This window comes from Aquarana catesbeiana, linkage group LG02, assembly GCF_042186555.1.
Source record: "Aquarana catesbeiana isolate 2022-GZ linkage group LG02, ASM4218655v1, whole genome shotgun sequence".
NCBI lineage: Eukaryota > Metazoa > Chordata > Amphibia > Anura > Ranidae > Aquarana > Aquarana catesbeiana.
The window spans coordinates 550,693,259-550,719,034 of record NC_133325.1 but is presented as its reverse complement, the minus strand read 5'-3'; the positions used below and the strand labels follow the sequence as shown (position 1 = coordinate 550,719,034).

The 25,776-nt window shown below is 43.5% G+C and overlaps 1 protein-coding gene across 4 annotated transcripts in view; it reads left to right on the top strand.

Annotated features, from left to right (window-relative positions):
• The window catches only part of TFEB (transcription factor EB), a 125,024-nt gene that overhangs the window by 19,743 nt on the left and 79,505 nt on the right, over nucleotides 1-25,776 (top strand). The window contains exon 1 of one of the 4 annotated variants that reach the window (XM_073615920.1): nucleotides 13,140-13,234. The exons of the other annotated variants lie outside the window; for them this stretch is intronic. The gene's annotated coding sequence lies outside the window, so the exon portion shown is untranslated. Of the gene's footprint in view, nucleotides 1-13,139; nucleotides 13,235-25,776 lie in introns of those variants that run through there. 4 annotated transcript variants of the gene reach the window in all.

The following is a 25,776-nucleotide window of genomic DNA, read 5'->3' as shown; positions in this document are numbered from 1 at the left end:
TGTAGCAAACGCTGTTGCTGTCCGAATAAATAAACCCGTGCTGCAGCTGAATGGTGTACCTGCTAAGCAAAGGATGGTTAAGAATAAAAAAAGTAACATTACAGTATAACAGTAAAACATACCATACCTGCAAAGCAAATACAATAAAACATAGTCAAAATAAAACATTACCGTTCTAAAATACAGTAACAATAGAGAGAGAACAATAGAGCGGACAATAGAGAGCGAACATGAGAATAGAGAGGGAAGAAAAATAAAACCACATTTTATTTTTTATTTTTTTGGTGTTTTTTTTTTTTTTTTTTGCACTTATATATAAACTGTAAACGTTCCAGATTGGGGACTCTGAAAATGTGATGACCGTCTCAACTTTCGGGACCCTGTGTTAAGCCCCATACACACTATTAGATTTTCTGCAGATTTTTGTCTTCAGGTTTACCAAAATCATGTAGTGCAAGGGCCTGCCTGATTGCATACACATTGAAACTCTTAAGGTTTGACCTCATATTATATGGTTTTGGTAAATCTGAAAAAAAAATAAAAAAAAAAAAATCAGAAAATCTAATGGTGTGTATGGGGGGGGTCTGTGTGCCCTAGGACTGTGCAATGCTGTTCCCTATGCTAATACTCCACTAGTGTGTGGTAGCATTTGAAACAGTCATCGATGCCAGACCAGGTTGATCAGGACAGGAGGGACAAAAAAAAGCGGTTGTGTCACGCCTAAATCTGCGTTCTCTGCAGACACAAAATCTTCTTTGGGTCGGGGTACCAGGGAGGACATATGGAAAATGCTCTCATGCAGCCGGCTCACTGCATTTGTGTTGGGAAGGTGGGCCACAGCACCATCTGGAAACACAAGGGCTGTGATGATCTCTTCCTGGAATTTAAGGAAGGATCCAGTTCGTTCTGAAGCTTTGCATAGCACATAAGCATTCAGCAGAGTCAATTGGAATAAATATACAGACACTTTTTTGTACCAGCGTCTGGCCTTACGGGCAATTAGGTACGGCGCCAACAACTGGTCGTCGAGGTCCCCCCCCCCATGTTAAGGTTGTATTCGTGGACAGAGAGGGGTTTCTCCACAAAACCAGTGGAAGTGGTTTACGAGAGGCCGAATTTTGTGAAGCCAGTTGGTATCCAGGGTCACCCTAAGGACGACAGAGTTCATTGTCATTGAAATGCATGAACCGCAAGATCTGCTCGTATCGTGTCCTGGTCATGGATGCAGAGAACACGGGCATATGGTGAATTGGATCAGTGGACCAGTATGACCGCAACTCACTTTAACTATGCCCATGAGGAGGGATAGACCCAGGAAGGTCTTAAATTCAGAGATTGCCAGAGATAGGTCTCCAGTCTCTGGCAAGGGCCAACTGGGGATTAGCGGCGATGAATTGACCAGCATACAAATTGCTTTGTCGGTCCACGATAGATCTAAAGAGATCTTCCGTGAAAAACAGCGAATAAAAATCAAGTGACGTAAAATCAACTGTTTCTACCTGAATTCCGGGTTGGCCAGTGAATGGGGAAAGTACAGGTGCTGCAGAAGTGGTGGGCTCCCAATTAGGATTGGCAAATGCAGCAGGAAGGGCATGATGGGCCTGTCTTTGTCTTCTTGGTGGCAGCGGGACACTACTTGTGCTTGCCACCTCGCCAGCTTGAACTGCACTTATGGGACTCGCCACGTAAATGTGATACTGCAGTGCTGAATGTACGACCAGGGTGTACTTCTCTGCTCCATACGAGAGCCCAGCGGTTTTTGCACCTCAACAACAGCAGAACAACGGGGGACCACTACTCCGTCAGAGCTATCTGTCAGGGTGCCGCTGCTGTCTACTGGTTCGTATTCTGAGCCTGAATCGGACAGATGGGTGACTTCCTCTTCACTGTCATCTGTCAGGCTCAGAAACATGTAGGCATCTTCACTAGTGTACCTTTGATTGGACATTTCGGCCTCTAAATTTACTGGTACACTAGTGCGACTCACAGGAAAAAAGAGCACCTGACTGTCAGCGACTGCTTCAAATGCAACTAAAAAAAACTGTTAGCATTCACAGGGATCAGGCCTGACTCTGCAAATGCTGCAGTTATGTGTATAGTGTTTTGTAAGTGACCGTGATCGATTGATACTGCACTTGGGTGGGCTGGGCGGAGGGGCTAAACGCAGGTGCTAGCAGGTATCTGGGCTGATCCTGCTAACGCTGCGTTTTTGGGAACCCTAAATTATTGGGGACGATAATATAGTTATATAGTTTAATATAGTTCTGATCAGATCAAAGATATAGATCCGTTCAGACACTACACTACTAAGGGAGGTGTACGGTGTGTGTGGGTGTTAGCGCTACTGGCACTAATCTGACGCTGCCTGGGGCGACGCAGACCCTAATTGATGCTAAAACCTAACTGATATCACCCGCAGGGTAATCAGGGGGTTAAACCTTTTATTAGGTAATACACGGCGGGTGCCCTGACGCTATAAAAAATAATTAACTAACCAGCGTCACCCGTGACACTAATATGGTGATAAAGGGGTTAAACTTTTATTAGGAGGGGTCCCTAGACCTATCTGGGCCTACTACTAAGTACCCTAACACTGATTATTGTCACAAATGACACCAGTACAGTGGTTAAAGAAAAATATGAACACTGCACTGGGTGACACTGTGACAGGGAGTGAAGGGGTTAACTGGGGGTGATCGGGGGAGGGGTGACAAGTGTGCCTATGTGTACTTTGTCAGTGTAGTGTTGGTGCAACTTACTCTGAGATGTTATCTCTCCTCTCTCTGGAATGAAAAGAGTTCCACGAGGGGAGATGACATCACTTCCCCTGCCTGTGTTTACACTTAGACAGGCAGGGGAAGGATTTCGTTCGCCAGAACCGATAACCGGGTCCAGGCCAGAAATCATTGGCCTGGGCCTAGAGACTGATCCGTTCTGAAGCGAATCCGATCATCACGCGCGCCCCCGACGTAAGGCAACGTCGATTCTCCCAGCCGAACCAACCTGCCGCAGCATAACTGCGGCTGCTGGTCTGGAACTGGTTAATTAATTCTGGCCATTGAAATAAATCAACACCCAAGTTGGCGCACCTAGCACTTAAGTGCGCTTACACACGTTCAGGCGCACCAGGGATTTTTTCTGCCAAAACACAGCTGCACTTGAATGCGCTGGTAATTTTCTTTTTTTTTTTTCTTGCCCTCTAAACACCTATGTGTGCATGGACACATAGGCTAACATTAAGGGGCGTTTAGAGACAGAAAAATAAATGCAAGACTCCTCTAGAAAAGGTGTTCAAAAAACACCAAGTTTGCATGAGGCCTATGTGGTTTACATTGGGGTTTATTTACTTAAGGCAAATCCACTTTGCACTACAAGTACACTTTGGAAAAGCAATCGTTGTAGATCTGAGGGGGACATGCAAGGAAAATAAAAAACAGCATTTTTGCTTGTATATGATTGGATGATAACATGAGCAGAGCTTCCCCTAATTTCAGATCTTCCCCCTCAGATCTAAAGTGACTGCACTCCAAGTGACCACATTCATTAGCTAAATACATGTACCTGAGATCAGGACAGTTATATCTACAGGGCCGTTTCTAGACAGGTGACTAGGGGGTCACCTATCATCCCTCCGGTTTGAGAAGACATCAAGTGGGGTGAAAAGTGGTTATTTTAAAGTGACTCTACAGTCAAAACTTTGGATAGAGCGGGAAACCGTTGACAGGTTTTTATCATTGCTCCTTTGTGACAATATCGTGTGGTTCAGTTTGGGGAAAACACAAGATGTATAATTTATTAAACTGGTCAGAATCGGTTCTTTGTGTCTGATAGTCTGCAGTTGTAAATTGTATGAAATTGTGTTGTGTAATTAACCTTAACCACTTCAATACAGGGCATTTTCACCCCCTTCCTGCCCAGGCAAATTTTCAGCTTTCAGCGCTGTAACATTTTGAATGACAATTGCGCAATTATAATTTTTTCCCCACAAATAGAGCTTTCTTTTGGTAGTATTTGATCATCTCCTGCGGTTTTTATTTTTCAGAGCTATAAACAAAAAAGAGCTACAATTTTGAAAAAAAAACAACTATTTTTTACTTTTTGCTATAATAAATATCCCAATTTTGTTTTTTTGTTTTTTAAATATTTTTTTTCTCAGTTTAGGCTGATATATATTCTACATGTTTTTGGTTTAAAAAAATCGCAATAAGCTTATATTGATTGGTTTGTGCAAAAGCTATAGCGCCTACAAAATAGTACAAAATAGGGGATAGTTTTATGGCATTTTTATTGTTTTTATTTTATTGTTAATTTTTTATTTACTAGTAATGGCGGCAATCTGCAATTTTTATCGTGACTGTGACATTGCGGCGGACAGATCGGACACTTTTGACACTATTTTGGGACCAGTGACGCTTATACAACCAGTGATGAGTGCTATAAATAGGGCGCGCGCCCCCCATACCGCCGGAAAGCTGAGAACGTCATATGACACCCGCCCAGGATGGGAGATCCCACCTGCGGACCTCATGACTGGGCGGGTAGGGAAGTGGTTAAAGCTGAACTCTGAGCACAAAAACTTTCATTCAAATATAATCCTCAATAGCCACAAAGGATATCAATCCACTTTGTGTGCACTTAATGCTTTTGCAAACACAGATATTATCTTGTAAAGTAGCAGTGGCATCATCGCTGTGTAGGGAGCAAAGCTGCGGGAGGAACTCAGGAGGCCCCACCCACTACCTGCAGAAAACTACAGGAGAGGGCGGATACAAGACCAGTCATCCTGCCTAAGGAGAGAGCGAGCAACAGTGACTGGTCTTTATTACAGAATGCACATGCAGCTTTTATGGCGAAAAACCTTTGCCCATTCAGGGAAAAAGCAATGGGCTCTGATTTTGAATTCCAGATTAAACCTAATTCGCCCAAAAAAATGCTCCCTCTCCACTCCTATCACCTATGCCGACTAGCATGTATAAGAAATATGTCAATGCCCACCTATTTTCAGCTTGCTCTCATCCAGTTACAACTAGCGGCAGCTGCTGGGGAGAGGAAAGAGAACGCTCTACAATGGCTGGGAATGCCTGGGAGCAATGATATCACCCATAGGCTCCCATGACCCATCTGTTGTAGGTGCTCCCTCTGCTCCCCTGCAGGCAGTGTTGACTGACACAGGGGACCTGGATAATGTGACTGTACGGGACTGAGCTGAAAACAGGTAAGTATACAGATCTTTCTTACACAGGTTAGTAAGCATAGGTGTTAGGAGCGAGGGAGGGAACATTTTTAAGTCTAATTAGGTTTATCCTGAAATTCTGCTTTAAGCCTCCATATACCCCCAGCATCTACTTACAGTGACTTGAAATAGTATTCACACCTTGAAATTTTCCACATTTTGTCATGTTACAACCAAAAACGTAAATGTGTTTTATTGGGATTTTATGTGATAGACCAACACAAAGTGGCACATAATTGTGAAGTGGAAGGAAAATTATAAATGGTTTTCAAAATTTTTTACAAATAAATATCTGAAAAGTGTGGCGTGCATTTTTTTTCATCCCCCCTGAGTCAGTACTTTGTAGAACCGCCTTTCACTGCAATTACAGCTGCAAGTCTTTTTGGGGATGTCTCTACCAGCTTTGCACATCTAGAGAGTGACATTTTTGCAAAATAGCTCAAGCTCTGTCAGATTGGATGGAGAGCGTCTAAACAGAAATTTTCAAATCTTGCCACAGATTCTCAATTGGATTTAGGTCTGGACTTTGACTGGGCCATTCTAACATAAATATGCTTTAATCTAAACCATTCCATTGTAGCGCTGGCTGTATGTTTAGGGTCGTTGTCCTGCTGGACGGTGAACCTCTGCCCCAGTCTCAAGTTTTTTGCAGACTCTAACAGGTTTTCCTCTAAGATTGCCCTGTATTTGGTTCCATCCATCATCCCATCAACTCTGACCAGCTTCCCTGTCCCTGCTGAAGAAAAGCATCCCCACAACATGATATTGTCACCACCATGTTTCACAGTGAGAATGGTGTGTTCACAGTGATGTGCAGTGATAATTTTCTGCCACACATACGACTTTTCCTTTAGGCCAAAAAGTTCAATTTTGGTCTCATCTGACCGGAGCACCTTCTTCCACATGTTTGCTGTGTCCACTACATGTTATTTTGCAAACTGCAAATGGGACTTCTTATGGCTTTCTTTCAACAATGGCTTTCTTCTTGCCACTCTTCCATAAAGGCCTGCTTCTCTGATTAATGCTCTCCTTGTCCGGCCTGTCAGTTTAGGTGAACGGCCATGTCTTTGTAGGTTTGCAGTTGTGCCATATACTCTTTTCATTTTCGAATGATGAACAGTGCTCCGTGATATGTTCAAAGCTTGGGGTATTATTTTTTTTTTTTTTTTTTAACCTAACCCTGCTTTAAACTTCTCCACAACTTTATCCCTGACCTGTCTTGTGTATTCCTTGGCCTTCATGATGCTGTTTGTTCACTAAGGTACTGTAACAAGCTTCTGAGGGCTTCACAGAACAGCTGTATTTTTACTGAGATTAAATTACACACAGGTGGACTCTATTTACTAATTAGGTGACTTCTGAAGGCAATTAGTTCCACTAGATTTTAGTTAGGGCTATCAGAGTTAACGGGGCTGAATACAAATGCACGCCACACTTTTCATATGTTAATTTGTAAAAAAATTTGAAAACCATTTATCATTTTCCATCTACTTCACAATTATGTGCCACTTTGTGTTGGTCTATCACAGGCATGTCCAAAGTCCGGCCCGCGGGCCAATCGCGGCCCGCGGTCCGGTTTCGGACGGCCCGCCTGGTAATTTTGACATATATATCTTTTGTGGCCCCCAACGAATCCCCGAGCGCCGGGGGCCATAAAAGATAGATATGCTGGCTGCCTTGGAGGGGGCGGGACAAGCGCCGTACAGGATACAGGAGAATTTCCTGTTTACACGGCGTCCTGTGTAAAAGGAAGTCCCGTCTCCTGCGCTGCCATTGGACAATTGTTTTGTCCATCATAGGAGGCGGGACTTTCAATTAAAGAGGCCGCCGTGTAAACAGGAATTTCTCCTGTATATCTGTTGGCGCTCGTCCCGCCCCCTCCCTGTCTCCTCCAAGGCTGCAGATGGACATGAATCAGGCTGCACTGACAGCAATGGTGAGTCTGCATTCATGTCAATGTGGTGGGGGCTGCCGTATTTATGTGAATGTGGTGGGGGCTGCATTCATGTCAATGTGGGGGCTGCATTCATGTGAATGTGGTGGGGGCTGCATTCATGTCAATGTGGGGGCTGCATTCATGTGAATGTGGTGGGGGCTGCATTCATGTGAATGTGGTGGGGGCTGCATTCATGTGAATGTGGTGGGGGCTGCATTCATGTGAATGTGGTGGGGGCTGCATTCATGTCAATACGGTGGGGGCTGCATTCATGTCAATACGGTGGGGGCTGCATTCATGTCAATACGGTGGGGGCTGCATTCATGTCAATACGGTGGGGGCTGCATTCATGTCAATACGGTGGGGGCTGCATTCATGTCAATACGGTGGGGGCTGCATTCATGTCAATACGGTGGGGGCTGCATTCATGTCAATACGGTGGGGGCTGCATTCATGTCAATACGGTGGGGGCTGCATTCATGTCAATACGGTGGGGGCTGCATTCATGTCAATACGGTGGGGGCTGCATTCATGTCAATACGGTGGGGGCTGCATTCATGTCAATACGGTGGGGGCTGCATTCATGTTAATGTGGTGGGGGCTGCATTCATGTTAATGTGGTGGGGGCTGCATTCATGTCAATACGGTGGGGGCTGCATTCATGTCAATACAGTGGGGGCCACATTCATGGCAATGGAGTGGGGGCCGCAGATGGGCACTGATTAGGCTGCATTGATGGGCACTGACCCTTATTTTGCTTCACAGTTCTTTATTTAAAATTTAAGATTTTTTTTCCTGAAACTTCATTTTTAAAGTGAAGGTGCGTGTTATAAGCAGATTAAATCCGGTATATCCAAATAACACGCCCGAGCTCATCTAATCACCACACACAGCACAAAGGCAAGAGAATTCTTGTTGGGCCGTGTATTAGTGCTCGGATGGACACACTTAGACCAAATTTTAATGGTTTAAGAATGTCAGGCAAAATGGTCGGCCCTCAAGCATGTTCTATTCATCAAATCTGGCCCTCTTGGAAAAAAGATTGGACACCCCTGGTCTATCACATAACATCCCAATAAATTATATTTACGTTTTTGGTTGTAACGTGACAAAATGTGGAAAATTTCAAGGGGTATGAATACTTTTTCAAGGCACTGTATCTTTCCTTCGTGCCCCAGATGCACTATTTAACACTGGAAGCCATACCTAGTATGTTCAGGTATGAAGGGGTACATAACTTATTTCATGTGATAGTGGTGAGTTAATCAATGCTATCACATGGGTAAGCCATAGCCCTATCTAACTTTAGCAACTCATAAATTGAACAGGGCTTTACTTTAGCTGGTAGTGGCCGGAGAGTGAAAGAAGGGAAGTATATGCTGCCTGGGTAAAGCACAAGTTCATGTTAAGCTGTATAGACCAATCATCAGTTTTAAAGGTTCAATTTATTTAAGGCCTCATGCACACGAGACGCCGGTGCAAACTCTGCTGAACACATGTTTTTAAAAGCTGAAACCTGCGTTTAGAAACGCCCGTTTTGCCGCGTTTGCATGCCGCGTTTTACCGCGTTTGCGTCTAGAAGCGTCTGCAGAGCAAAGAATGACATTTTGCAACCCAATTTTGGGGCCCCGTATCTCGGGGCCACTTGGTGTTAGGAACCCCAAATTTGGTGTGCTAACACAGTGGAACTAGCACTACAACATATCCAAATTTGGGGTTCTTCGCACCAAGTGGCCCTGAGATATGGGACCCCAAATTCGGGTCGCAAAATGTCAAACACTTTTCTGCAGCAGAGAATGACATTTTGTGACCCGATTTTGGGGCCCCATATCTCGGGGCCACTTGGTGCTAGGAACCGTAAATTTGGATCTTTTATAGGGTTAGTCCAACTGTGTTAGCACACCAAATTTGTGGTTCCTAGCACCAAGTGGCCCCGAGATATGGGGCCCTAAAGTCGGGTCATAAAATGTTCCTTTAAAAACACTTATAAACGCAAATGCGGCTAAACGCTGTATCGGCGTTTGGCATCTGAAACATGGAAAACTTTTGTGTCTGAACCCATTTTTTTGCTTCTGGAAAAACGAGGTTAAATGCAACTGCCTAAAAACGAGACTGTGTACATGGACACATAGGATAACATTGAATGGGTTCAGGGGCAGTTGAAAAAAGTGTCAAACTGCCTCTGAACACGAGTTTAACAGCGTCTCGTGTGCATGAGGCCTTAATTCCAGCTCCCTATGTACCAATATAGCATTAATGTATTTCATTTGCAGAAATAAAAAAAGTTTTCTCTTTATCCTACATAGCCCTTACCTCAGTGTGAGTGCTTGTTGTATAAAAAAAAGTCTTCATTACTTCCTGGATGGACTTGGTTCACACCATGCCTGCACATGAATGCGCTGTGCGATTCACATGCAGTTATGTGCAGTGCAATTGTCCAGCTTGTTGTATAAAAAAAACTTCTCCATTACTTCCTGGACAGACCTTAGGACGTGAAGACACAGGAAGGAGGTTACCAGCTGCCCTCATTAACACATATCTGTCCTCCTACTCCAAGAGATCACTCCCACCCACCTACCTCTGCAGGTGCACGTTTTTCCAATTCAATTACCGATCACCGTAATCAAACCAGTAATCTCACTTAATAGACGGGCATCAATTTTTTAACATTTTTTCCTACCATTCTTTCATCTTACACCGTTCATTTGGCAGAGTGTGCAGGAGCTGAGCGACCCGTACATTTGCATAGTGTATGGCCAGCTTTACACAAGTACATAGTAGGTAGTCGATGGAGACACTCAGCTGTCAATCCTCATGTAGATCTCTATTGCATAGTGGGAACTCGCATTCCCGCATACGTTTTGGAGCGTTTTTGCTCGTCATACATAGGGCAGCCCATTCACTTGAATGGGTTGCCCTATGCACAACAATAGCCCCAAAGAAGCCCCAGAACTTTTTTTTAAAGTGGAGCATGGTGCCTTTTTTAACGTGTTTTGTGGTGCGTTTGCAGTGCGTTTCAGAAACGCACAGCAAAGTGTGCAATTTCTGTGCAGTTTGCCATGCCTTCGGAAACGCGCAGATGTAAATGGAACCTTATTGTTCTTGTGTAAAAACACCAGTTTCACTTTCAGGCCCCATTCACACCAAGCATAGTGGCATATTTTTTCCCGTGGCACACATATGGCAGCCCGTTAATTTCAATTGGGCTGCGCTACACGTGGCAAAGTAGCTCATGGGACATTTTGGTGTGTTGTAGGTTGCACGTTTTTTACTGTGCGTTTTGCTGCGTTTGTTGCACATTTTTCACATGGCAAAATGTGTTTGCTTCTGTGTTTGGTGTGCTGTTAATTAATGGCCCCTAATGCACAACTAGTTCATTTTAACTGTATAAAGGTGGCCATACACTATACAATCTGATTGTGCAATCTGTGTATGATCTCCTTTAGATTTACTAAAACTATATAATAGGACACAGCGACAGATGGTAGATCTAATGGAGATTGTACATAGTGTATGGTGAGCTTACAGAACTCATACTTCTCCTGTTTTCAACACTACAGCTCTGATCCAAATAGGTTGTTATCTGATCGCTCAGTTCTTGCACACTCTGCCAAAAATTGATGCCTGTGTATTTAGTGAGAACGGTGATCACAGATTGCATTGGAAAAACGTGCACCTGCAGAGGTGGGTGGCAATGATCTCCTAGAGTAGGCGGGCGGAGACAGGGAGTGTGTTAATGAGGTCAGCTGGTGAACACCTGCCTGTGTCTTAACAGTTTTCACATCCTAAGGGCCTGTACACACCATGCACGCACATGTGCGATGCACACCGCATGCAAAACGCACTCCATTTGTGATCTGCAGCGGGTGTCAATGCAAAGTTAATGACACCCCAAACGCAGGTCGCAAACAGTGCGTATACCTGTACCTGCCTACATCGGATACAATGCAATCCAGTTTGTAGTAATGCGTTTTTAACTACTTTATGTCGCTGTACTTTTGGTGCTTAAACCGGGTCACCCTGGTATAGTTTTGTAGAGCCAGTGGTCAGCTTTCTTGTAATAGCAATCGAGTGGCTAACTAGCCAGTTGATTGCTATTACAAGCAACGGGAGGTGACGTCCTCCCCCTTCCGCGGTTTGCCTGGGCTTTCCTATACCACTGGAACAGTGTAATAAAAAAATGAACAATTAAAAAAAAAAAGTTAAGTGCTCGCGTGCAAAGGCGAACGCTCGTGCCGGTCCCTCACGCACTCAAACAGTGATCGTCCCTCAGTGCCTAAAAAAGCTCAAGAAAAGTGCTTCTTTTTGAAATCTAAGCGGTGCGCTTCTGTTGCAGTGTAAAAAAATCCAGTTTGCAGCATTTTGGGAGCATGTTTGTGGAGTTAAAAAAAAATGCACCAAAAACACTCCTTTTTTGCACCTGCTAAGCATTTTTGGTGCAGTTTTGAGTCACATGTCGTTTGACCACTTGTCTACATGACACTTTTACCCCCTTCCTGCCCAGGCCAGTTTTCAGCGCTGTCACACTTTAAATGACAATTGCGCAATCATGCAATACTATACCAAAATGACACTTTTATCATTTTTTTCACACAAATAGAGATTTATTTTGGTGGTATTTAATCACCACTGGGTTTTTTGCTAAACAAATGAAAAAAGACTGTAAATTAAAAAAAAAAAAAAAAATTTTTTTTTCATAGTTTGTTATAACATTTTGCAAACCGGTAATTTTTCTCCTTCACTGATGTGTGCTGATGTGGCTGTACTGATGGGCACTTTTAGGCAGCACTGATAGGTGGCACTGATTGGCAGCACTGGTGGGCACTGATGAGACTGCACTGACAATCGGGACACTGATAATTGGGTGTCCCTTTAACAAAAGCCGGTTATTGGCTCTCTCCTTCTCTCCTCATGCTGTCCATGACCAGCTGTCATTGGCTGACAGCTTATCACGTGGTAAAGGGCACTGTGATTGGTCCTTATTCGAAGGACCCGGCGATCACAAAGCGCGCCTCAGGAGGCGCACGGGAAGCGCGATCATAGGAGGACGTCTTTAGCCCCCGCAAAGTAAGTCTGCGCTGTAGCCGTCATTCGGCTATAGTGCGGGCCGGAAGGGATAAAAAAAACCCCACTGCAAGCGCTGCAAAAATGCAGCAAAAACGCTCTATTAATGCATAGGCGGTTTACTGGCAGTTGAAACGAACAGTGTGAAAGCGCCCTAAATATCTAGCTATAAAGAATTTTGTTTTTTTATTTTTGAAGGTTTTGTCTTTTTGTGCTGGGTGATTGGGTGTGAGCATATTATTGTGTTTGTGTGTCACCAACTTCCTGGTAACAGTATGGTAACATATTGAGGAAGCAGGATTGTGTGATGTGGGAATTACCCACAGATATATTGCGGGCAAAAATATTTTCCAAATTCTGCCTGATCCAGAATAAGTATAAAAAGTCTGAAGAGATGAAGGCAGGCAGACCCAGTCTGAGAGGAAAGAGGTCTGTGCAGAGTATATAATGCAAAGTACAGTGTATACAGCCAAGCAGTTTGGGGTATGTGGTGTGCAGGATGGAGTATATAATATACAGCACACTTAGTAAAGCTGAGCAATATGGCGTATATAATGTAAAGCACACTATACAGTGCCTTGAAAAAGTATTCACACCCCTTGAAATTTTCCACATTTTGTCATGTTACAACCAAAAATATAAATGTCTTTTATTGGGATTTTATGTGATGGACCAACACAAAGTGACATATAATTGTGAAGTAGAAGGGAAATTATAAATTGTTTTTCAATTTTTTTTTTTACGAATAAATATGTGAAAAGTGTGGTGTACATTTGTATTCAGCCCCCCTGAGTCATTTTTTGTAGAACCACCTTTCACTGCAATTACATCTGCAAGTCTTTTTGGGAATGTCTCTTTGCTTTACACATCTAGAGAGTGAAATTTTGTCCATTCTTCTTTGCAAAATAGCTCAAGCTCTGTCAGATTGGATGGAGAGCGTCTGAACGGCAATTTTCAAGTCTTGTCACAAATTCTCAATTGGATTCGACCTGGAGGATGGGGTAAACAGTTCAATCTCTGTTTTTGCAGACGATACTAAGCTAAGCAGGGCAATCATTTCTCTGCAGGATGTGGAAATCTTGCAAAAAGACCTGAACAAATTAATGGGGTGGGCAACTACATGGCAAATGAGGTTCAGTGTAGAAAAATGTAAAATAATGCATTTGGGTGGCAAAAATATGAATGGAATCTATATACTGGGGGGGGAACCTCTTGGGGAATCTAGGTTGGAAAAGGACCTGGGGGTCCTAGTAGATGATAGGCTCAGCAATGGCATGCAATGCCAAGCTGCTGCTAACAAAGCAAACAGAATATTGGCATGCATTAAAAAAGAGATTAACTCCAGGGATAAAACGATAATTCTCCTGCTCTACAAGACTCTGGTCCGGCCTCACCTGGAGTATGCTGTTCAGTTCTGGGCACCAGTCCTCAGGAAGGATGTACTGGAAATGGAGCGAGTACAAAGAAGGGCAACAAAGCTAATAAAGGGTCTGGAGGATATTAGTTATGAGGAAAGGTTGCGAACACTGAACTTATTCTCTCTGGAGAAGAGACACTTGAGAGGGGATATGATTTCAATTTACAAATACCGTACTGGTGATCCCACAATAGGGATAAAACTTTTTTGCAGAAGAGTTTAACAAGAAACGTGGCCACTCATTAAAATTAGAAGAAAAGAGGGTTCTTTACTGTAAGAGCGGCAAGGATGTGGAATACCCTTCCACAGGCAGTGGTCTCAGCGTGGGGCAGTGATAGTTTCAAGAAACTATTAGATAAGCACCTGAATGACCGCAACATACAGGGATTTACAAGGTTATACTGACATATAATCACACACATAGGTTGGACTTGATGGACTTGTATCTTTTTTCAACCTCACCTACTATGTAACTATGGATTTAGGTCTGGACTTTGACTGGGCCATTCTAAAACATGAATATGCTTTGATCTAAACCATTCCTCTGTAGCTCTTGCTGTATGTTTCGGGTTGTTGTCCTGCCTCAGTCTTCGGGTTGTGAACCTCTGCCTCAGTCTCAAGTCTTTTGCACTCGAACAGGTTTTCTATCCAATCCATCTTCCCATCAACTCTGACCAGCTTCCCTGCTGAAGAAAACCATCCCCACAACATGATGCTGCCACCACCATGTTTGACAGTGGGGATGGTGTGTTCAGGGTGATGTGCAGTGTTAAGCCCCGTAAACAGGCTTTGATTTTCGGACGTCAGTTGTGTTCCGATGACTAATCGTCCGCAAATCTTACCGTTAGTACAATGCTTTCGACAGCCGATTTCACTTTTTCGTCTGACAAAAGCTGGATGTGCAGACTATAAAATTTTTCGGATGTGAACTCAACGTCTGATTTTCGTTTCATTTGTATGGTTTTCTTTCGAAAAAAATCTTAAGAGCAAGACTACGCATGCTCAGAAATGAAAGAATACATACAAAACTATTCAACACGTTATGTCACTTTTGACGTTGTATTCTGTCAAACGAAAATTCTCGTATTGTTAGTAACCTCTTTACTTTCGACATGAGACTAGCATGCCACAAAAATCGGACATTCTGTCTTCCGAAAATCAAAGCGTGTGTATGAGGCTTTAGTTTTCTGCCACACATAGCATTTTGTTTTTAGGCCAAAAAGTTCTGTGGACAGATTCTCCCACTTGAGCTGTGTATCTCTGCAGCTCCTCCAGATTTACCATGGGCCTCTTGGCTGCTTCTCTGATTAATGCTCTCCTTGCCTGGCCTGTCAGTTTAGGTGGATGGCCATGTCTTGCTAGGTTTGCAGTTGTGCCATACTCTTTCCATTTTTGGATGGATTGAACAGTGCTCCATGAGATGTTCAAAGCTTGGGATATTTTTTTTTTTAGAACCTAACCCTGCTCTAAACTTCTCCACAACTTTATCTCTGACCTGTCTGGTGTGTTCCTTGGCCTTCATGATGCTGTTTGTTCACTAAGGTTCTCTAACAAACCTCTGAGGGCTTCACAGAACAGCTGTATTTATACTGAGATTAAATTACACACAGGTGGCTATTTACTAATTAGGTGACTTCTGAAGGCAATTGGTTCCACTAGATTTTAGTTAGGAGTATCAGAGTAAGCCCAGGTTCACACTGAGCTGCGGGAATGAAGCTGTGCGAGATCAGCTGAACTCGCACGATTTCACTCCCGCATGTCAGTCCCGATTTCGGCCGCGATTTCAGAGACATCTGTCCAGTCAATGTAAATTGCAGCCAGAAATCGCAAAAAGTAGTACAGAAATGACTTTTTGAAATCGGTGCAGCATCGCAGATGCGGCGTTGCACCGATTAGGACAGTGCCATTGCCAGCAATTGCCGTTGATTTGACATGTCAAATCGCATGTCAAATCATACCAATGTGAACCAGGGCTAAAGGGGGCTGAATACAAATGCACACCACACTTTTCAGATATTTATTTGTAAAAAATTTTGAAAACCATTTATCATTTTCCTTCCACTTCACAATTATGTGCCACTTTGTGTTGGTCTATCACATAAATTCCCAATAAAATACATTTACGTTTTCGGTTATAACATGACAAAGTGTGGAAAATGTCAAGGGGGTGTGAATACTTTTTCAAGGCACTGTATAAAGTCAAGCTCTGTGGAGCATATAATACCCAGCGTAGTGTAAACATCTGAGCGATATGGAGTGGTAAAGTGGTATCTATGTAACTATGTATGAAATCCAAAACTAAGATATTTCAGCTTACCAATCTTTAAATGTGACTGCATTTGTTTTTTCTTTTTTAGGCTTTTTTGGATGTTTTTAGCATCACATGCAGACATATTCCAGATTTTTGACAAAAAGGTAATATATTGCAGCTTAGATGTGGTGGTGGCTGCATTTTTTTTTCTTGCTTTTTTTCCCTTCTGTTGTCACCTGGTGATCTGGCTAGTAACAGACCTCCTGTATTAGATTACCTACATTCTTGATGAAGGAGCATCAGAGACACCCCTGGACAGCAGCATTCTCAGTCTAGTGGGAGGGGAGTGTTAGATGTACTAGCAGATTTAGATACACTGGCGAATTGAAGCTAAACTCCAAATAACACTTTATAAACAATCATAGCAATACTTTGTGCCTTTTGGGATAAAGGTCTTACATAAGTAATTGCTAATCATGGTAACCAATGGTGTCCCTAGGGGGGGGGCAGAGGGGGCCCTGACCCCCCCAACATTATGCTGTGCCCCACCATGTGCCCCCCCAAATTTAAAAAAAAAATTTTTTTTTATTTTTTTTTACAAAAAATCAATGTCTAAGAGGGAGAGAGTCCCCAGTCAGCTCCTGCGGGTGATTCCTCCCCCCTCCCTCTGCTTAGCTGACACTGCATAATGCAAGCGCTCACACAACCACCGCCGCCCGATCTGCTCCTTCCCCTGCATCTTCATTGGCAGGGAGTAGAGCGAGTTGCAGGAAGGACTCCGCCAGGTCTCTCAGTTACTGAAAAAACAGACTGATTTCTCCCATCCTTAGGACAGGAGAACCAGCCTGTAAATTCCAAGAGATGCCAGACCAGCGCTGTCAATAGCAGGGGCAGGACAGCAAGAGGAGGCTGGGGAACCCCACAGTGGCAGAACACCAGGGCCGGTGGCAAGACAACCTTTGCAACCCTGATAGTTCTCCCACTGCTTTGGATCCTTATATTTTCTTGGTATGCTGGTGACATATATCTCTTTCTCTTGTTTTCTGCCACCCTGGGGGGCCCAAATACAGTAGGAAGGGAGCTCACTGCAGAACATGTGAAAGGGCCTTTGTGGGGTCGTAGTAAAGGGCCCCAGGATATATATATATATATATATATAATATATATATAAAATTGCATTTTATAGTTGCCCCCCTACTTTTGTTCCTGTCCCCCCATGTGCCCCCCCTAAATATGAAAGCTGGAGACGCCACTGATGGTAACCACCCTTGTTAGTGGTAAATGGCTTGTCTCAACCCTCGAACTGCTACATCTTGCTCTGTTGAGAAATAACAGATGTACTGGCTGGATTACCAGGTGAAAATAAAACAAAGAAAGCCTTAAAAGGAAAACTAATGCAGTCATCACATCTTAGAGTTGGTAAGCTGCAATATAATAAATGTTTGCTTTTGGGTTTAAAGTGGTTCTGAAGGCTGAATGTTTTTTTTTTTTTTTACCTTCATGCAACGCCCCCCCAATCTTTACCTGAGATCCCTCCGATCCAGCGATGTTCACGATAGCCTTGGCTGTCCCGGGACTCTCCCTCTTCATAGGCTGTCAATCACAATGAGGAGAGCACGGGGGAGGAAAGCCGTGGCTGTGTCTTATGGATGCATACAGCATTGGCTCAGGAGCGAGCACGCAGAGGTGCCCCCAAGACAGACGGCTTTCTCTAGGGGCACTGCTCAAAGGGGAGGAGCCAGGAGCGTCGACGGGGGACCCAAAAAGAAGAAACCACTGCACACAACAGGTAAGTATAACATGTTTGTTATTTAAAAAAAAACCCAAAGCTTTAGTACCACTTTAACCACTTTGCTGATTGCTGCACACGATATACGTTGGCACAATGGCAGCGGTGGGCAAATGGACGTACCTGTACGTCCCCTTTAAGAGCTGGGGCTAACAGGTGCATGGGTGATCAAATACCACCAAAAGAAAGCTCTATTTGTGGGAAAAAAAGGACGTAAATTTTGTTTGGGTGCAACGTCGCGCGGCCGCGCAATTGCCAGTTAAAGCGACGCAGTGCCGAATCACAAAAAGTGCTCTGGTCACGAAGGTGGTAAAATCTTCCAGGGCTGAAGCGGTTAATACTGTTTTAATGCTCAGTGACTCGTGTCACAGTAAAGGGTTAATGTGCCGTAAATGGGGTCTGCACAGTAAGGGGTCTTTGTAGATTGAATAGTTTCATTATTAGGCTTGATATTTATTAACCAGAGAGTGTTCAGAAAACAGGAAATGTTCAATGATTGACGTTACAAGATATCTCAAATCAGAGGAGTACAAGAAAGGGTTAATGGGCTGTCACTGGGGGTTGCACAGTACAGGATTAATTTCCATTGAATAGAATGGGCATAGTAAAGTTGCTGGAAAGTGTTAATAAAAGGTTTAAAAAAGGGAAATGAAAGTGCACAGTAAAGGACTGTGCGGAGGTGGATAAAAAGAATGTGAATACACAGTAATTGTATTGCAGCTCTGGGTATGGACCATGCTGCTGTGTGGTTTGTGTGTTGGGTATGGTGCACACAGCTGTGACTGTTGTGTGCTGTGAGTGTTGCCATGGTTTGTGTGCTGTGAGTGTTGCCATGGTTTGTGTGCTGTGAGTGTTGCCATGGTTTGTGTGCTGTGATGTGTGCGTTGGTTTTCTTTTTTTTTTTTTGTGTGCCCCATGCCTGGTTTGGCCTATATTGTTGTTCAATGGTGTGTGTTGGGGATGGTGTGTGCTTATCATTAGGCTCCATTCACACTAGCGCGACTCCAAAGTTGCACGCTTTCCAGTGCGACTTTGAGTACGACTTTGACCCGACTTTACACTCTTTGGACCTAAGTCGAATAAAAAGTTGCACCAAAGTAGTCTTTAAGTCGCACCGATCTGTAAGGGGGCCATTGAAAAGAATGGGGTACGACTGATCATGTCCCAAGTCGCACTAGTGTGAATGTATGTTTGGTGAATACCAGTGAGGGTCTAAGTCAGCCGCAACCAATAAATACTATATGATAGAGGAATGAATAGGAGGGGCATAATAAAGGGTAATGTGTAAACAATATCGTTCCCATGGAAGCGCACAATAAATGTGAATTCGCAGAATTCTGTTTCACTTTCCTCATGGCCTTTTCCATGTTGGGGCTCATTCGCATGGGAATATGCATATTCTCTGCATGGAACACAGGCTCTTGCTGGCTGAGCTAGACGAGATCCAGGTAAGTATAACATTTTTTGATGCGCCTATAGTACTCGCGGATGCATACAATTCAGATAGACGGCCCCATAGGCAGCCGTGTCCTACTTTTTTTTTTTTTTTTTTTTTTCCCTTTTTTTTTTTTTTTGTATGCTAAACACAGTGCACATCTCTTTTTATTTCAGTATGTATCTCTAGGACTTTGTATCACTAGGATTTTGTATCTTTAGTATCTGTATGTATTAATAAGGGCAAAATTTACATGAAATGGAATAAAAATTTTTTTTTTTTTTTTGTTTTACCACAAAATAATTTTCATTGTATTGGTCAAACTAATGCTAACCTTAGTCTTGGGCCTGGTTCACACCTATGTTTTTTTTTAATTGCTTTTTGCATAAACGCACTTAAAGTGGTTGTACGCCCTGTACAACAACTTTTACCTACAGGTAAGCCTATATTGAGGCCTAGGGGTAATGCCGTGACTGGCCGTGACTGGCGGTTCCCGCACGCATGCGCGGGAGTGACGTCGCGTCACAGAGCCGGGGTTTGCAGCCCTGGAGGAAGAGGGGTGAAGATGGACGCTCGCTGCTAGTGGGGACAGCGGTGACATCGCAGGCTTCAGTTTCAGGTAAGTGACACATAATGGGCTACTGTGTGATGCGAAACCCACCAGGGTTTACTTCCTCTCTAACATGGTTTCTTATGGACACGTTCACGCTGTTTTTTCAGCCACTGCATTTTTGGAAAGGGTCAGGGACTTTTTTTAACACAAAACAGTGCATTGTGGTTCAACAGACTTCAATGGAGAGGCTGCAGAAAAGCATGTAGTGCGTTTTTAACATGTTTTTGATGCGTTTGACGCATTTTGCTTTTTTATAATCTGTCCAACAACACATTGGCCAAAAAAGCATAAAAACGCATCAAAAAATGTGTGTGCAAATACGCACTGCAAAAAGCACTGCAGAAATGAATCAAAATAAAACTGCATAGGTGTAAACCAGGCCAAAGCCAAACCCTAAAAAAAGAAGCTTGGTCATATAAAGGCAGGGCCATATTACAAACAAGGCATCACGTCTAGGACCTGGTTTACACCTATGGTGTTCGCTTTTGATCCATTTCTGCAGTGCTTTTTGGGGTGCGTTTTTGCACAAATTTTTGACGTGTTTTTTATGCTTTATTTTTTATTTTTATTTTTTGCAGTTTGTTGTTGGACAGATTAAAAAAAATCAAAACTTGTCAAAAACGCACTACATGCTTATCTGCAGCATCACCATTGGAACACACTGTTTTGCATTTTAAAAAAGTCCCTGACCCTTTCCAAAAACACAGCAGCTGAAAAAAGCATTGATGTGAATGTGTCCCATAGGAAACCATGTTAAATGGACAGTAATGGTTTCTGCAAAAAGCACAAAAAAAAACACATAGATGTGAGCCAGGCCTAAGGCACAGTCGAAGTTGAAATGGGCTCCACACTTTTGTGAGGCTTAATTGCTTACTTCTTCCTCTCTTCTTTTGCTCACCACTCACTGCCATAGTAAAGCAACATAACTGCCACGGTCGCATTGGGACCTTTTTTTTTTTTTTTTCTTTAATCGTACATCACGGGACACAGAGCCATAGTAATTACTATGTGGGTTATAGTCCACCTTCAGGTGCTGGACACTGACACACCCTAAACAGGAAGTTGCGTTCCTATATAACCCCACCCACTACTGGGAGTATCTCAGTTTTTTCACCAGTGTCTAAGGTGTTGAGCACGAGTAAAGATGTGCTGTGCTGAGCTCCACTGGAGCAATCCTTGCTGGGGCTAGTTATGCAGCCGGATCCATTCAAAGTGTCTTTTAGGCTGAATTGAATGGTACTCGGGCCTTGTATCCGAAGAAACAAAGTTTTGCCTGTAACGCATCTCTTTTTAGAGAGCTGGACCCCGGGATCCAATACTTTTGGTATTAAGGCCATAAAGTTTTACTGGCGGGGTGCTTTTTACAGGTCCAGGCTTGTGGGTTCCCCCAAGGGTCCCCGGTTCCTGAAGGTTTGTTAATGGAACCCACCGTGAAGGGTGAAGATTGGGTCTGTTGGTTTTACCACAGAAAACCATGCGGCGGGAAAGGTAAGTGGAGTTTTTCTAAGGAATCTTTAAATTTTCTTATGAAATGTCTCCTTTAAAGTAAATGTTGTCATGCCTAAGTGTCACCACTGGGGGCTGTATGAAGCACGTACCTTATCATGCTTTTCTCAGAGTCACGCTGTGTCACAGAAGCAGCAGACTTTTTTTCCTCCGGCTAGCAGGCAGTCCTCCGCTAAGTTTGGGGGGTTTTTCTTTCTTCGGACACCCCCACCTGAGCTGAACTCTTCCCCTCTTCAAGAGGCTGAGTATAAGGGAGAACTGAAAATGATTGGCAATGCCGTTTTCTTTCACTGCCCCTACACAGCTTCCAGGTCTCCTCCTGCCATCCATCCCTCACTTAGCCGAACCCGTCGGATCAAAGGCCCGTGCTCTTTTTTTTTTTTTTTTTTTTTTTAAAGAAAGGAGGGGGGCGCGATGCGACGATGGGGGCAGGGCTTAGCATGGTGTTGGCGGGAGTGTGTTTTTTTTTTTTTTTTTAAAAAGAGAAACTCCATTTATGCTGGCTGCAAAATTGTCGGAGAGACATAAGAGCAAAGAAGAGCATGAAAGAGGTTTTGGTGATGCAGGCATTTCCTATTTGCATCAGGCATTAATAGCAGTGGCAGCAGCTAGACTATTGCTCAAGCAGTGGATGCGATTTCTTCTGGTAGTACCTCTGCTTTGTGCATCGGCTATGGTTAGAAGCGGGGGTTGAAACACCCCCAAAAAAAGAGCTCTGAAAGGGTCTCCCTCAAGCTCTGGAAAGCCTACTCATCTCTACAAATGGTATCCTCCCCTGAGAGGGGGTGGCTGGTCAGAGTGAGCATCAGGGCCATGAAATGTCTGCAACTGTTTTTAACACTGCAGCCCCTGTTTATTTTATGATAAAAAAAAAAAGTTTAGCGACTTTAATCGCATCCCAGTGTGGGTCAAAATGCAATAGGTTCTCTTCTATTACCCAGGACCCTCAAACTGAGGAACTAGGGGCAGGAGAAGACGAATAACCTCAGGGGATCGTGGTGAGGCTGATAACTCCTCTTCTGAGCTGTCAAATGCTGGAGAATCAGCTGTTCCAATCTGAAGATTGATGGTGCAATTTTTTGCTGAATGATTGCTCCACATTTATGTACCCTTAACTGAGTGTTTGGGTTCACTAAAGCCTCCTCAAGCTGTGCATGCCTTTTCCTGTCCATTCATTGCTGGAAAAGCTTTTTTTGTATCTGACAGGATCACCCAGATAAGCATTTTTTTCCCTCCTAAAAAGTTTTCACACTTTATATGGTGGAGGAAATTCACCAAGTAGGGTATACCAGCAATTAACACTGCTATATCCTTCGTGAATAAGTTTGACTTGTCCGGCAGACAATGCTCAAATGCTTAGGGATCCAATGAATAAAAAGGTGAAATTCCTATTGAAAAAAAATAAAATAAATAATAAATACTTTTTTTTTCCTCTGGCAGGTTGAGAGTCTCAGCCTGCGCTGACAGTAATTGCTTAATCATTGAGAGACCAGTTTAAACAGGTGTTCAAGGTTATCCTGCTCAACAGGCCCAGGAGGCAGCTTTATGTTTGCAATAGTTGCTATGAGAGATTCTATCCTTCAGGCCTTGCGCCCTTCGCTAAGCGCCTTGTAAGAAGCTCCTCGCTAGTCTTCCTTTTTGCGGTGAAACAGCTGTTTGGGGATGTTTTGGATAATACATCCAAAGAAATTCTAGTGGAAAGCACCCCTTTTACCATTTAAGAAAAGGAGTAAATGTATTTTCGTTTTAAAGCTCCTTCTCCTGTGCCAGAGGCATCAGCCTCCAGGCAGTCACGGCGGCTTCCACGGTCAGGTTCAATTGAATAGGGGGAATTCTTCTGCAGTTCTCAAGGATCTGTCAGGAAGAGTGTCGAGACGAATGGGGGACTTCCTCAATAGCTCCAGGGTACAAACTGGAGTTCCAAGAGTTCCCGTCTCCTCGTTTTCTCAGATCAAACGTTTTCAAGGATCCAGAGAAAAAGAAAAAAGTGATCATGGCGGTCCTCATGTAAGAACAGAAGTTGGGGTTTGATTCAAACCTCTTTTTTTAACAGTGCCAAATCCGAATGGACATTTTGGATCTCAAAAATCTAAATTCAATTCCTGAATATAACCACTCTTTTCGTATGGAGTCAATCCAAATCAGTTATCTCCATCCTACGAGGAGGAGAACTTCTGACGTCAATCGACATCAAAGATGCATACTTCCATATGCCTATTTCCTCATTCACTAGTAATATCTACTTTTCAAGGTGGAAATTCTTCATTTTTGGTGTGTAGCTCTGCTTTCCGGTCCAGCTACTGCACCTTGGGTGTTTACAAAGGTTCTGGCCCCTCTTCCAGATTAAGGGCCCAAGGTATAACGATTATGGTTTACCTAGTCGATCTGTTATTGATAGACCAGTCAGTGGCCTGCTTAGATCAAAGTATGGTCACCACATTCAACTACCTGGAATATCTAGATCGGATTCTCAACCTAGGAGAAATCTTCTTTAAAACCATGAAGAATGCTAAAATACTTGGGTCCAATTATAGGACCCAAGTGTATTCTTACCCTAGGCAAAGATCAGCGCCCTAAAAGAACTGATTTAGGTGGTCTAAGCAAGATGAATTTCTTCTATTCAACTTTGCATGAGGTTGTTGGGAAAGATGGTGCCTTCCTTCGAGGCCATTCCTTATGCTCAGTTTCATTCGAGACTGCTGCAAAACAGTATCCTATTGGCTTGGAACAAAGGGTTCAAGCTCTACATTCCCAATGTGTCTGACTCCAAAGCCTATGGCCACATCACCCTGATAACGTCTGATCTTGGAGGCTAAGCAGGGTCGGGCCTGGTTAGTACCCGGATTAGAGACCACCCGGAAATACCAGGTGCTGTAGGCTGGGTGCTCCGGAACCTCCGTTTATGGTTAATATCCAAAAAATCTACTAAGGGGAAAATCCTTCCTTCAGTTACCTGGGAAGTGGTAACAACATATGCCAACCTTTTTGTTTAGATTAGGGAACACTCCTGGAAGAGGCAACTGTCCAAGAGAAGCGGCCCGGATCAGAAATGGCCTTGCTCATTAACACTTCAGAAATTCAGGCAGAGCTCTTGGTACTGAGGGCCTGAACGTTCAGTTTATGGTATTGTCCTGCCAGGATTCAATCCAACAATGCCACAGCAATGGCCTATATTAATCATCAAGGGGGCACAAGAAGTTGTGCGGCCCAGAGAAAGGTGAATCATATTCTATCTTGGGCAGAAAACAACGTACTTTGCCTATCAGCAGTCTTCATTCTAGGAGTAGAAAATTGGCAGGCGAACTACTTGAGTCGCCAGCAGTTGTTGAGTCGCCAGAATGGTTCCTTCACCCTGATATCTTCCTGTCAAAAATGGGGGATCCCAGACATAGATCTGTTTACGTCCAGGATCAACAAAGAAATCAACAAGTTTGTGTCTAGACCAAAGGATCCACTAGCATGCGGAACAGATGCCTTGCTATTTCCGTGGAATCGGTTCTCACTGATTTATGCATTCCCTCCTATTCTGCCTGCGTCCACGACTTCTTCGCAGGATCAAGCAGGTAGGGAAGTCATTCTTGTGGCCCCCAGCAGGGCCCAGGAAATCTTGGTATGCAGAGATCGTAAAGATGGCAGTAGGGGACCCATGGACCCTACTATCACGGCCAGACCTTCTCTCGCAAGGTCCGGTGTTCTTTCCTACTTTACAAACGCTAAATTTAATGGTCTGGCTATTGAGACCCACACTCTGAAGAAGGCTGTCAGGTTCAGTAGTTTCTACCTTGGTTAAAGCAAGGGAGCCGGCCTCCATAATTATATATTATGGATTCTGGGAAACATATGTCTCCTGGTGAGAAACCAGGAGTTGAACCACGGGAAATAGGTCAAAGGTATAATCCTTGACTTTCTGCAGATGGGGTGAGAAATAAGGCTGGCCTTGAATGCTTTCTAAGGACAGGTCGTGGGCCTTATCGGTATTATTTCAACGACCACTTGCTTCGCATTTTTTGGTTCGTAACGTTATTCAGGGGGTAACACGGCTTAATCTCCGGTTAGGTAACCCCTGAACCCTTGGGACTTGAATTTAGTTTTGTCGGCATTACAAAACAGCCTTTTTTTGGGCCGATACGACATATTCCCTTGGTCTTTTTTTGACAAGGAAACTATTTTTTCTGGTAACCATATCTGCTGCAAGAATGGTATCAGAATTGACTGCTCTTTCTTGTAAAGAGACATATTTTTATTGCTCACAAGGATAAGGTAGTATTGCATCCTCATCCTAACTTTTTACCGAAGGTAATATCAGGTTTTTATCTAAACCAGGATATTATTCTACCTTCATTTTTCCAGAACCCTGTTCTATGGAAGAAAAATCACTACATAGTCAAAGTCTACATAAAGGTGACTGCTCAGATTCAGAAAACTGATGTTTTGTTTGTGTTGCCTGAAAGTCCTAAAAGAGGACAGGCAGCATCGAAATCTACTATTTCTAAATAGATTCGACAAGTAATCGTTCAAGCTTACGGTTTAAA